Here is a 13503-nt window from a genome sequence, read left to right as displayed (position 1 = left end):
CTCAGGAGGGTGGCTGGCGTCTCCCTTAGAGATAGGGTGAGAAGCTCAGTCATCCGTGAGGAGCTCGGAGTAGAGCCGCTGCTCCTTTGCGTCGAAAGGAGCCAGTTGAGGTGGTTCAGGCATCTGGTAAGGATGCCCCCTGGTCGCCTCCCTAGGGAGGTGTTCCAGGCACATCCAGCTGGGAGGAGGCCTCGGGGAAGACCCAGGACTAGGTGGAGGGATTATATCTCCAACCTGGCCTGGGAACGCCTCGGGATCCCCCAGTCGGAGCTGGTTAATGTTGCTCGGGAAAGGGAAGTTTGGGGTCCCCTGCTGGAGCTGCTCCCCCCGCGACCCGACACCGGATAAGCGGACGAAGATGGATGGATGGATGGATGGAAATACTTTGAAGTTTAAGTTGGAAGTATTGTTAAGGAGTAAGTAGTTTTTTCAAGAGGCAGTGATGCAGTTAGTTATATAATTCCTCACTGGTAACCACCAATATGTCAGAAAGGTCTGTTGGCACTTTGACATTTCCAGTTGAAAATTAATTTCAGTGTTCAACACTGTGTCAGTCAATTACAATGTGTCACAATGACATTCAGCCTTGATGAAACTAAATATTGGTGTGTTTACATCCTGTCAGTAGCTGGGGTGCAACCATAGACTGTAAATATTATGGCTGCAACTTATGGTTATTTTTAATCAATTAAATGTTTAGTCTATGAAATGTAACAATAGTTACAAGCTAAAAGACAAGCGCATTTTGCAAGATTTCATGTGCTTTCAGTAGAGCAAAAATGATTTCAATATGATTTATTATTTTTAGTAGTGACTCTAAACCTGCTAGCATTTACAGCACTTCTCAGTAGTTTGTGAAATGGTCACATTATTTAATCTATGGATTCATGTACAAGGACACATTTTTCTAATTTTTTTCGTGTTGGTGAGGACGATTTTTAAACTAATGAATTTCAATGGGAACCATATTTCGTGATCACAGCACGACTACAGTAGCGAGTAGTATGAAATGCCGAAAATCCCCGTAAGGAGGTTGTTTGGGGTAGTGGAGGGTCAAACAACACAGGACTTTCACCCCGGAGACTGGAGTTCGCATCCCGACGTAAACCCCAACCGTCCCGTTGTTGTGGCGCGTCGGCATCCCAGAGACCGGGGATCGCGTCCCGGCATGTGGCTTGTCTTTTCACCGTGCTTCTTTTCCTAACCCCAACCGTCCCGTTGTTGCGGTGCATCAGCGTCCCGTTGTTGTGGTGTGTCAGCGTCCCAGAGACCTGGGATCAGGTCCCGCCGTGTGGCGTGTCCTTTCCCCGTGCTTCTTTTCTGAAACCCAACCTCTGTATAGATGCTTCTCATGTTGTGCTGACCACAGGAATTAATGACATTCTCAGCAACACGAAATAAATGAGATAATCGTGTCCGTGTACACAAATTACACACATTAAAGTTTAGCGCATAAAACGCATTCATTCTAATTGTCATTTTTGACCCCACTCATTGAAGAGTGTAGGTATTGGTAGGTCATGCATCTAAGGGTTAAGATAGAAATCATTAATACAACTTCTATTGTTTTGTATGTGTTGACGACGCAGGTGTAAATATGCTAGTATGCAACCCTGTCTCCTGGAAATTATGTTTTGTATGCACTGAAGTCACAGAAAGGCCGTCAAGGTGGATGATGGGCGTACAGAGCACTGGACTCAGAGAAAAGAGATAGAGAAAGATAGTAGTTTTAATAAAGTAAACATGACTAGTCTAAAGTCATTAAATATAACTATAAGAAAATGAATAATGCCTTAGCTGCTACAAGTAACATTGTGTTGCAATATGAAATACCTCAGTGAACATTTTGCAGATACATTCAGAAGCAATATTTTGCAATTGGACAGCTTTTGCATGCTTCCTCATGTTAATTTCCTATAAAACTGCGAGTATATAGGCCTAAATGTAATTTTTAAAGGGCTGACACAGGGTTGCATATAGGATCATTCCACCACATTTCTACTTAAACTGAATTCCCAGAGTGTTGAAACTCAATATGTTAATGACACATTTAGGAGGAGCACTTTGGTCATCAAAGAGGTTCAAACTAACTTTTTCTCGTTGGTTTAAATCACAGAAGCAAATTATGGACACAAACAAGAGGCTTGTACCCTGTACTTTACCAAATTACTTTGAAAAATTTGCCATTTAAATTTGACACACTCCCTTTGTTGACTTTTATGCATTTGTGCAAAGGCAATTTAGATAAGGTGAGTTTTTGTAGAGTAAACTTATTTTCTCCTTAAAAAACTCACACTTTGAGGATTAGAAATTACACAAACAGTCCTCATCCAATAACTCTGGATGGGGGTAGAGCTCCCACCCACTGACTCATTACTTGGTAATGCCTTTAATCAGCTTTGATTGCTCGCATCAGGAATGGCATCTCTGACCACTTTCTGTGTATTTGAGTGGGCTATATGTTTGGAAGCAATGACACAACCTAACAGTTTGAATGTCTCCTTATTGATTGTAAAAAGCAGATTTAAAGAGTGAATGTGTTTCCACTGTACTGCACCAAACAAAACACTGGAAATACATGTCTTTTTCATTCTGGAGTACTGACAAAATGAGATAATGTTAAGCCATACATAATAACACCAAAGCTTATTTACATATTAAATGGACACATACTGTGCTCATGCGGTGGCAGAATACATGAAATTTCGATCAAAGCATAAATGAAACTCATAATACACACTTAACATGTAACCATATTAATGTTATCATAATAGTTTAATAGCATCATAAGGATGAATGGTATATTTAATTGCATTTAATAGAGACAGTCAATACTCTCATACATTTATAAACAAAGGCTGCAGAATACACAATATTTCCCTGCAAGAATCTTTTTTTTATGTATTGAAAACAACTTAAACCAGTCAAGGCTGAAGCCATACTTGTCAGACACGTTGAAATCCAAATGATATTTATTGGGATTAGCTTTCAGATCTACTTTTTAATAACAACCACACTGCGTGGTTTATTACCATTGTCTGTAACCCTTTCTGTCTTTTTGGCAAATATATGTCAAATATATTGTCAAGAAATTGATCATGTTTCACTAATCATCATGTTAATAGCCAAGACTCAGTCACATTAACTGTTTGTTTTCACCAAATTTTGGTTGTTAACTGATAAACGATTTTGTTCCTGTAAGAGCTGTAAGATATTATGAATCAGTAAATTGTAGAAATATAAAGAATACATGCCATATAAAATATGAACATATGTTAATAGAATAACATCATGAACATGAAGATATCTGAGTGGCTGCATTCCTGTTGCTTAAATTAATTAAATAAGGTGCACATATGGTGAAACATGTTTGCTTCTGATAATTAGATCCATTAGAATATACATTAAGACTCTATATGTATTCCATATTTACATGCGTCATGACCTGCAAGGAAGCTCCACTATACCCACAAACTATAATTTCCAATCTGAGTTTACATTGACCTGACCTGAAGTAAATTCATGCATTTTCCATGCAGTTGTGCAACATTCATGGCATGATTTTTTTTTTATCCCAATTTGACTGTAAAAACCGCAGTGTAAGAGAGGCTTTGATAATCAGCTGAATTTCATTCATACAGGAAGAATGAAGCTGTTTCAATTTCCTTTCTGTATTTTCAGTCAGATCATGAGCTCTTTGGAAAATGTTTCTCAAAAAATGGTGAAAACAGAAATGTCAAATCATGAAGTTATAACCGTTCTCCTGTTCTTGAGAGTTTTACGCTTCATCACAGCAGCACTATTAGCAAAGCATATGATGTCGCTTATGAGAAGAAGAAAAATCTGTTTCCTGTAGTTTGTTGATTGGCATATTTCGCTATTTGTCTGCTAAGTTTAAGACATTCTAATTTAAAGGTGCAATATGTAATATTGTATGTAATACTGGCAGCTAGCGGTTAAAATAGTTACTGCACTACCAATTCAAAATACTGGAGAGTCGTTTCCCCCGCCCCCTCCTGCTCAGACTCGAAGTTCACGGGGGTTGCCAGGCTGAGACCGCAGCATTCACAACAATGTTGCTAGACGCTTTTCTCCCATAGCCAAACATTACTCCACAGCACAGCGGAGTAGCTAACGGTAGATGCTGGCTATATTGTCATAAAAGCCCGTGCTCACACGGAGCTCTGTAACCAACTGACAGACACACAACAACCTCACTGTCCTCTCCACACGCCAGTCAGGCACACTTCCTCGGATTAGAATTACAATACGAAACGCTAAAAATACCACTAACTTGCCGACGGAACACACTTCATTGGCTTAGAATTACGGCAACAATCGCTAAACACACTGCAAACTCACAGTCCTCTCTTTCCGATTTACAGCCCCCCTCTCGTGGCTTAAAATAACTCACCGTTGTCGGCTGTAGCCGCTGAACTACACGTTGTAAACAGCCATGGGCTGCTTGCCTGGTCTTCCCGGTAACGTTAGCTAGCAGTTAACAGGGTTAGCATGGCGGCGTTAGCCAGGACCAGTCACTTTACTGGCTATGTCTCAATTGTTTTTGCGAGTAACCAACTCGGGTACTCTAGCTATATAATTCAATGTGAGTACACAAATGTTGAAATGACAAAAAATGCCCATCCCTAGTAGCTGTGATAAATTAGCCTGAAGCTAATGCTTACCTGTTCAGGAGAAAGTAAGCCAACTCTGCGTCCTTTTGGGCTCTAAGCTGTCTCCATCTTTCAAACACATCTCCAATATTTACCAGGGGGTTGTTACGTCTCTGGTCATGCAACTGTTAGAAACATGCTGTTTTCTTTTTTTTATGTCATGTAGAATCAATCTCCGTTGATCCTGTTCGTTTGTTTGCTGCTTTCATGGCTGTACTACTGTTACAGCTGTAGCGCGCTGGGTTTACGTTTTTACAGGTATATCTGACAACCCGGCCTGCCTGTCAAACTGGGCCGTTGATAACAACACACAGATCAAAACATAAACATAAATTCCGTCACGGAATGTAAATTTCAAAAAGAAAAAATATTGACATTAGCATTGTTGTCAAAAAAGATAGTATTTCAGTTTAACATGTTTCCTAAATATCTGAGGAGGCACTGGTGTCATTTTTGGATTTATTACAGTACAAATATTACATATTGGACCTTTAAAGTGCACTGACCACAGCTGCAGGAGTGGACACATCACTTCCTGAGGAAGATGGATTGCTCTTTCCTCAGGAACTAATTAGCCAATGTTTTCCAGGGCCCGTGTTCAAATGCCAAGTCCTGAAGTTCCATGACTGTAGGCGAGGCAGCTAAAGAAGGGATCACAAAACAGGCAGATACTCAGACCATGTTAATTGCCCATTATGAAAGCTCTTTGGAGGATATTTGAGTTGTGGTCCGTTGTTCAAATCAACTCAATCTCTTACATTTTAACATTTAGAAGTCTACACTTTATGGAGAAAGCATTATGTATTAAGTAACTAATCTAATTTTGGCCTCCAAAAGAGACTTCCTAATGTAGTTTTATAATGTAAGAGTTAGATAAGATATGATATACTTTCCTGTCTCCAAGGGGACATTTTACATGGCCAATAGTGCTACACCCACTCCAAGCACTTTTCAGTAAGCTGTTAAGATAAAATTTCATGATGTAACTTAATGAAATTGTCACTGACCATATGCAGGTCAGAGTGATTGGATTCAGTTTTTTCTTAGAGGTATTATGGGGTATGAAAATCTTTTGTTTCATTCTTCATCAACCAGTAAGCCAGAACACAGTGTTCTTAATGGAAAATATTGACATTCAAAAGCATCAGGTTATTAATACTACTGTAATGTCCTCTAAGGATGTGTGGATCTTTGAAACACCAGTATTTAATTGGATTGCCTACAACAGTCTAACATTCACATATAACCTCCACTTTGTCTTCCTTCATCACACAGTAGAGGATGTGTTATGAGCCGTGCACTGTAAGTGGATTTACCGCTTTGCGGAATAGTGAGGTAGGCTGCAGCAATAAATGATAGTGTTTTCTGACACACTCCATTTTGATTTCACTCTAGTGAATTTCAATAGCACGCTAAGATACAATGGCTAATTGGCTGATCCATCTCGACATTAAAGGCATTTCATAGCACACTTAGTGTCTTTTCAATGGCATTCAATGTGCCATTACAATAATTCAATTGAAGGTAGAAAAAAGTAATGGAATTGCAGAGAAATGAATAGTCATCAAGTACTCAAAATCATTCACACGCTCTCTGGGAACTGTCAGTGAGAGAATAAGCATAATTTGCTTCTAAATCATTCACTTCCTATTGTGCAATTCATATGATCATGATTATATATATATATATATATATATATATATATATATATATATATATATATATATATATATATAAACAGTTCAATAATATGGTATAAAGGAAGGCATTTCATGATTGGAAAGTACATACATACACATATATAATACAGAAAGGTGCTTTGAGGGAATTCATGATTGTATCAGTACATTTCTATAATAATGGTCAGGAAAGAGCTTTTGTAACACGTCAGCACCCACCCCATATTCAGAGGGAATGTATGTTTAAGGGATGAGATGAAACCTAACCTTGAGTATTTACTGAATGCCTCTTAACTTCCTTTACTCTTCAAATGTGCAGCTCTTACTCATTTTGCCCTGCGGCCGTGTTGATGCTGAAGGTGAGGGTATAGAGCCCCAGAGACAGTCACGCTCCTCTTTCATTCATTTGTGTTTCATGTACAGATTCTTATCCACCTGTGCTCCCACTCACAGAAGACACATCTATGACTCAACAGCTGTATATTCATGAGAAGAAAATAGAAAGAGAACAGAAAGAATCTTTGTTGATACTTTTTTATGTTATAGTGTCCAGGAGAAGCCTACTGTGAGGCTGTGTTTGTGAGGGCCATAGGGAGGCTCTGTTTATTACTTTTATGTATGTGTCTCACCAAAGAATATCTACTTCAGACGCTTGTGACTATTACAAGAGATGGTCAAGAGTTTTTTTTTTTCTTTCTTGCAAAAAAAACTTCCTGTAAGGTAGCAATTTACTTTTTTATTTGTTTTATCCAAAAGAGGAGCGTTTGTGTCTTGGTTACATAAGAGAAATTGCACCTGTGAGTGTGTGTGTTTCCATTTAAGTGTATGTGTGGGTGTGACAGCACATTTGCGTGTGTATCTGCACACATCCACACAAGCCTCTGTGTGCAAAAGTATGTGGGTGTGATATGGATTAGTTTGAGTGAATACTGCTGTGCACAGTGTAGCTAAACCTTAAATGGGATTAATTCAAGGTGGGCTCGCAAAACGAAAGATGCCATTTACCTTGGGTTTGTGTTTCCACCTCGGTTTGCTGCCTCCAGTAAGCTCTGTTTAAAGTAATGTATTTTAATGTTGTACAGTATGTTGGTTTACATTATACAGTAGTGTGTGTGTGTGTGTGTGTGTGTGCGTGTGTATGTGTGAGAGAGCGAGAGAGAGAGAGAGACTGTCCTCCCCCGAAAAAAAGGCTACTGTAAATTGCTTGTTCGAGCAGAACTTACGATCCATATTAATTTTATAGTGGCGGCGCAAAGCAGGAGGTAAGGTGACAAAGTTTAAGAGCACCAAATGCCGCACAAGGAGGCAGGTTGGGGTGGTGTATGGGTCAAACAAACAGGACTTTCACCCAGGAGACTGGGGTTTGTGTCCAGTTTTAAATTAAAGGTAAAAGGCAAGTATTTTTTAAAGTTTTTTAAACTTTACAAAACAAACGAGACTGTGCCACGTTCTACGTCACATCCTTAACCAGAAGTGAAGTAACATAACAAACGTGCCAAACCACGATCTTTTTCTAAACTTAACTAAGTAGTTGTTGTGCCTAAACGTAACCAAACTGCGATGGTAAGAAGGTTAGAAGGTAGAACAAAACGACCTATATCATTCAATGGTGAAATTGAAGATTTTACAGAAGAAAGTTGTAAGTGCCATATCATGGTCCGTGGTAAATGAGCCCACTGACCCTCATTTCCAATCCTACACACTGTTAGACTTTTTATTGTATATTTGCGGTAACTCACTGGCAACGTGTTGCCAGTGAGTTACTGTAACTAACCCATTACAGTACCATAACTGTACATGTTATTTACAGTATGATGCCCTTACCGCAGTTCCATTGTACAGTATAATACCCTTACTGTAACTTAGTTTTACAGTATAATACCCTTACTGTAACTTAGTTTTACAGTATAATACCCTTACTGTAACTTGGTTTTACAGTATAATAACCTTACAGTAATTGTACTGTAATTACAATTTCCTAAATTATACTGTAACTGTCATGATCTATTATAGTTTTACTGCAATTGTGGTTCACAGTATATTACACAATTTGGCATTGGTAGTACAAACTATTGATTATTTTACATAAATGCTATTGAATTTAATAAATTCCAAATAATTGACTTTAGTCCATGTACAAAAGTAATACATTTTTATTTTTGTATTAAAACAGGTACAAATACCAAGACCAAGATAATAAAAAAAAAAAAACAGACACAATTTACACACAAGCAATACTACAACCATGTTTAAGTATCGCCAAACAATGGGCAGCCTTGATGTCTGAGCAATGCAGTTACCATTTGATTTGACTCAAAGAAAACACATGCACATTTTTTTTTTTTTAATAACCTAGCCATCAGTTCATCCTTTATCTCGGCAGTTGTTTTTTTCTTTGAAATCCTGAGTATGTTTGAAAAATGTGGTATGGTTGTTTACCACAGAGGTGAAGTTGTTGGGCATTTGGTTGGGGAGGGGAAGGAGAAGCAGTCTGTTGAGAAGCATTTGTTAAGGACGATGAAGGGTCCGGACCCATGATACTCATGCTTGCTGATCCACATCTGCTGGGGTGGTCCGTCCTGGACTGTATGGGAAGCAGAGAAAGGTCATGAGTTTATCTCATCTAAACTATTAACTGACTTACAATTTCTGCAAAAACATAGAATATGACAGTATAAAAAATAACACATCAGTGATCAGTAGTAGTAGTTTACAAGGTTTTTCCTCCCCAGATAATTCAAAGGTCTTTCTACTTTCTTTTGCTGTCTGTCGGTCCCAGCACAGTTAAAAAAAATGTTTTGATTAATTTTCTAATTTCAGAATTCATACACATTTTTAATATATTTTCATGACTTTTCCATGTCTTTAAGGCATATCTTTATGACCAATCCTCTCAAACATCTGTATAAACATGAAAAGTAGAAATAAAATAAATTACAAAATTTACCACAGTATACAGTATATCCTAAAGTTTACCTTTTTTTCAACCTGGACCTATTTTCCTATGTTCTTGTGTCTAAGTGACAACAATCTTTGACAATCTCTGACAACATTATGGAAAGGATTCCTATCGAGGTCAACAGTTCTTCTGTTAAAGAGTAAGATCTTTTTCTAAATCATAAAAACATCCCCAAAATTGCTATTGTTAAACCCACCAGACTCGGTGTAAATAAACAGTAACTTTTGATCGTATGGTGGGTTTGGTGATGGTGATTTCAGGGCTGTTTCTTGTTTAAACAAAAAGGATCTTCCGCTTTAACTAAAATGTCTATCTCTGTAGGGATCCTTTCCATAATGTTGTCAGACACTTAGAATAATAATCTAAGACGGTCAGTGGCAAAAACTGAACTTTTAGTGGACGAAATTGACAACGCACATTTGCCCTATATGATTACATTGGAGCCCGGTTCGAAGCTGCAGGTCAGTGTTCTTGCTCAATACTGGACCAATTTCAAAGATTGTTGTTCTTATCAGTCACTTACACAAAAAAAACATATGAAAACTTTAACTAGAAATTAAAACAACACTTTGTAACTTTTGCTGAGTAACTGTGACCGAGTAACTGTGCATTTAGTTCTGTCGATGTTGGAGCAGGCAGGGTACGTAGCCGCACTGTTCATCGTACTGTGTAATCATTTTTCTGATGTTAACTATATTACATCACACAATAAAATGCTTACCTAGTTTGATGTCTTCCACTCAAACTCGGTGAGCCGTTGGAGGAAGGTGGTGACTTGGGAGCTGATGCTTGTCACCTTTCTTTGGACAACTCCCGTATTGCGGCTTGTACCCACTTCGGCCATGCACTTGCTTCCCTCATCTGGGTTGATCCTTAAGATATATAAGATATATCATAATAATCATCAGCAGTCATATTTAAATATACAGTATATATGGAAGTAAACCTGCCAGCGAGCACATTCGGTTCAGAAAGTCACAGCGAAAACACACCGGGCACGTACGCGTAAGCCATCCTTCTTTCTCGGCCCCTCTCTCTCCGATAGAAAGAGACAGGATTTGTGGGGAAAAGTGTGGTAATTGTAGGCTATATACAGTATATGTGTCCGTGTCACTCTCTCTGTCCGTCCATCGGTCTCTCCCTCCTTGCGCCTGATCATGTGTCTCGCTGTGAGAAGTCAAGACAGCCCAAATCCCCATGAACCTACTGTGGTCTTCCTGTATGTGATTAATCAAGGGGGTAAGCTTCGCTTCAGAACTCGAACCTCCTATGGCGCCATTTTGATGCTACAAAGCAATCACCTCCCGTTAGCATTCCACTGATTTGTCATTGTTTGACATTGTTTATTTCTAAAGAAACACGACAATGTATAAAAGGCTCCATTACCTTGTACCTCACGTTACGGCTTGTAACGTTTGTAAAAATAGGCTAACGATTGTGTCATAACCAAGTGACTTACTGTCACATAGTAGAGGAATTACCGTATAGTAGAGGAGAAGCTCACAGGCAGTTTCGACTTACATTAGCTGTTTAAGTTTAATTACTAATGTTAACTAGCATGTTAGTGATCAATAATTAGCCTGTTCTTATGTTATCTCCTTACATATACCTACACTCTCCATCTCTGCAAGATTTGGAATGATTGAGATTTCTCTCGGCACAGCTACCAGAAGACTTACAACTTTCAGAAACGTTGCTCACGTCACATCTACGTTGTCTCTGTCAGTTGGAGGCTGCGCAGTAAAGCTGGCCATCACTGGAAAAGTGCTTCTAATAGCCTTCACTGGTCTCCGTCCAGAGACACGGGATCTGGTGGTCCATTCTTATATACTGTCTATGTGAGTAACTGCCTTGCTTTGACACATTCGAATGAATGACACGAAATTATTGCTGCAGCTCGCGGGCCGAAGTGGCCGCTCCGTGACTAGTATGAACGGATCGATTGGATGACAGGCGCTGAAATAAAAATAGCTGCGCTACGCAGGTATGCGCACCGCTTACATGCCCGGTGTGTTTTCACTGTAAGTTACCACAGTAATAGGGCTCTATATACCCAAGTCTTTTTCTCAGTTGTTTTCTCTTTGTCAGTAAGTGTATAGAGTGCTCATATAGTCCAAATATGTACCATTACCTTTTAAATGCTTTATGCAGATAATTACTTACCTTGTACCAACTCCAGTGTAGTAGATGCTGACTCTTGATATTCAAGATTGAACGATAAAAGGAGCCAAAGAAGACAAAAGCACTGGCGTTAAGTTGGTTAGCTTCAAAGAGGACCTTCCCTCAATGCTGACCATCCAATGGGTGGAAGACGTCAAACTTCTTCCTAAAAACAAACAAACATCTTATCTCATCTACAGTGTGTCACAGAATACCAAACATACATGGCTAATAAAACATCCTCCTCTTCTTCAAACTATTTCTCGTACCTAGCATGATCCGCCTTGGTGTGGTGGGCAATGTGACCTCCTGCTCAATTGAAATTTTGGTCGAGGTTGGCTGCAAACTAAAAAAAGAAAAGCATCTCACATATTGGAAGTAATTGGTTGTTGTTCTACATATGAAATTATGAAAATTAATATTTTTAAGTGCATGCATGGTGTTATAAAACACAATTACAACAAGATAAGAAAAAATGCATGCCATGCATTAGTATGCAAGGAACCAGTATAATTTAGGTAACACAGAATGTTATGTGATGCATTAAAAGGTTAATCACGTAATAGATAGCTAGATAGCTAACAACAACACTATTTTGTGAAGAAAAACTTAAAGCATAAACCATGGTAGCTAATACGCTCAACTCCTAACATCATATTCTTTGAGTTAAACAATATTTGGCTTAGGTCTCATAAACTAAAAAGGATGAATTCAATGATATCACATTACAGAATGCAACAATACTACTGTAACGTTGGGCACTTTTTTGCTGGACATCTTGATGGTTTTAAGTGGCCAAACTCTGAAGCCAAGGGGAAAAAAATGCTATCTACAAATGCTCCACATTAACATTACTTAAAGACGTCTTCCCTGTCACCCGACATAACTTTTAGAGTTGGTGTTTTTTAAAAAGATGTAATGTTAACATTAGGTGCTATTAAAACTAGATGGGCAACTGTAGAGGTAACGGTTTAATGTTAACTTTACCTCCACTAATGTTAGGTTAATAATGCGGTACATTTTGCTTAATCATGCTAAAACACTGACAAACCAACCCACAGACTCAACATAAGCGTAGGTAATGTTAGCCAAAATGCGGCAACAGCAAGCTAAAAAGCTAGCAGTTACTGACCTTAAACTTCTAGAATATGGGTTACATTTTAATTCCGACAAAGATAATGGTGGTCTGACAAGTGAAAAAGATGTCCCTAACAGCGTGTAAAAAAGTTGTGTTAGCTTTAGGCTACCGAACGTCGTCATTATAGCTAATCCTCACCATGGGGAAAATGAACTATAGTTAACAGTTTGCTCTTGCCTAGCTAGCTATGACGAAGGTCGGTAAACTAAACCTACGTCTCTGCTTGGGAAGGCTTGTGAGCAGAAATTTTAATGTCACAGAATTAGCAAAAATTGGTCTTACCTTAACGCTGCTCCAGCTCTCTTCGAGGAGTGTGTGTGACCGGGACTCTGGTGCGCACACGCACAGACCAAACGGGCGGTACTCCTCTGAAGTTACTCCTTTCAACGCCTTTGAAGTAACTACGCGCTACTCTTCTGAAGTTGTCAGAGTCTGAGGTCAGAGGTCAGAGTTCAAATCTGGCGGTCAAGCATTTATATCCGTAATGGCTTTCTTGTTTCTCTCAATAAATGATTGACACTGCTGAAAAAAATGTCTACATTTTTTAATTACCTTCACTGCTAAAAGCAAAACAAATTAAGTGTATTTCATTTAATAGTGATATTTTATTTTTCCATTTCATTACTATGCTTCTATAACATTAACTAACAATTTTATTTAAAATTCAGTTAGTCTTATTCAACTACAGTAGCACTACTGCTGTTGTTTTACAGCAGACTACCGCAAATTCAAAATATACAGTAAATCACTGTAAACTAAATGTTATTACCCATAATGCAATGCATATTACAGTAATGAACCGGAAAAGAAAATGATGGTATTTTACTGGGCATTTTGTGGTAAGTAACTGTAGAAATTACAGCTAAGTCTAACAGTGCAGTCTTCTGAAGCTTA

The 13503-nt window shown here is 38.6% G+C and overlaps 2 long non-coding RNA genes across 2 annotated transcripts; both read right to left on the bottom strand.

The window, feature by feature from the left end:
* Positions 1-8710: 8710 nt before the first annotated feature.
* Positions 8711-11527, bottom strand: LOC114554950 (uncharacterized). Its single transcript, XR_003692497.1, has 3 exons — positions 11475-11527; positions 10033-10183; positions 8711-8936 (listed from the first exon to the last, which is right to left on the bottom strand). It is a non-coding gene; the product is annotated as an uncharacterized LOC114554950 (long non-coding RNA).
* A 64-nt stretch (positions 11528-11591) lies between these two features.
* LOC114553505 (uncharacterized) lies at positions 11592-12931 on the bottom strand. Its single transcript, XR_003692337.1, has 3 exons — positions 12892-12931; positions 11741-11817; positions 11592-11637 (listed from the first exon to the last, which is right to left on the bottom strand). It is a non-coding gene; the product is annotated as an uncharacterized LOC114553505 (long non-coding RNA).
* Between the last annotated feature and the right edge of the window lie 572 nt (positions 12932-13503).

Source organism: Perca flavescens, chromosome 4 (genome assembly GCF_004354835.1).
Source record: "Perca flavescens isolate YP-PL-M2 chromosome 4, PFLA_1.0, whole genome shotgun sequence".
NCBI lineage: Eukaryota > Metazoa > Chordata > Actinopteri > Perciformes > Percidae > Perca > Perca flavescens.
Note: the sequence above shows the minus strand (reverse complement) of the source record. Positions and strands in the feature narration are given on the sequence as shown.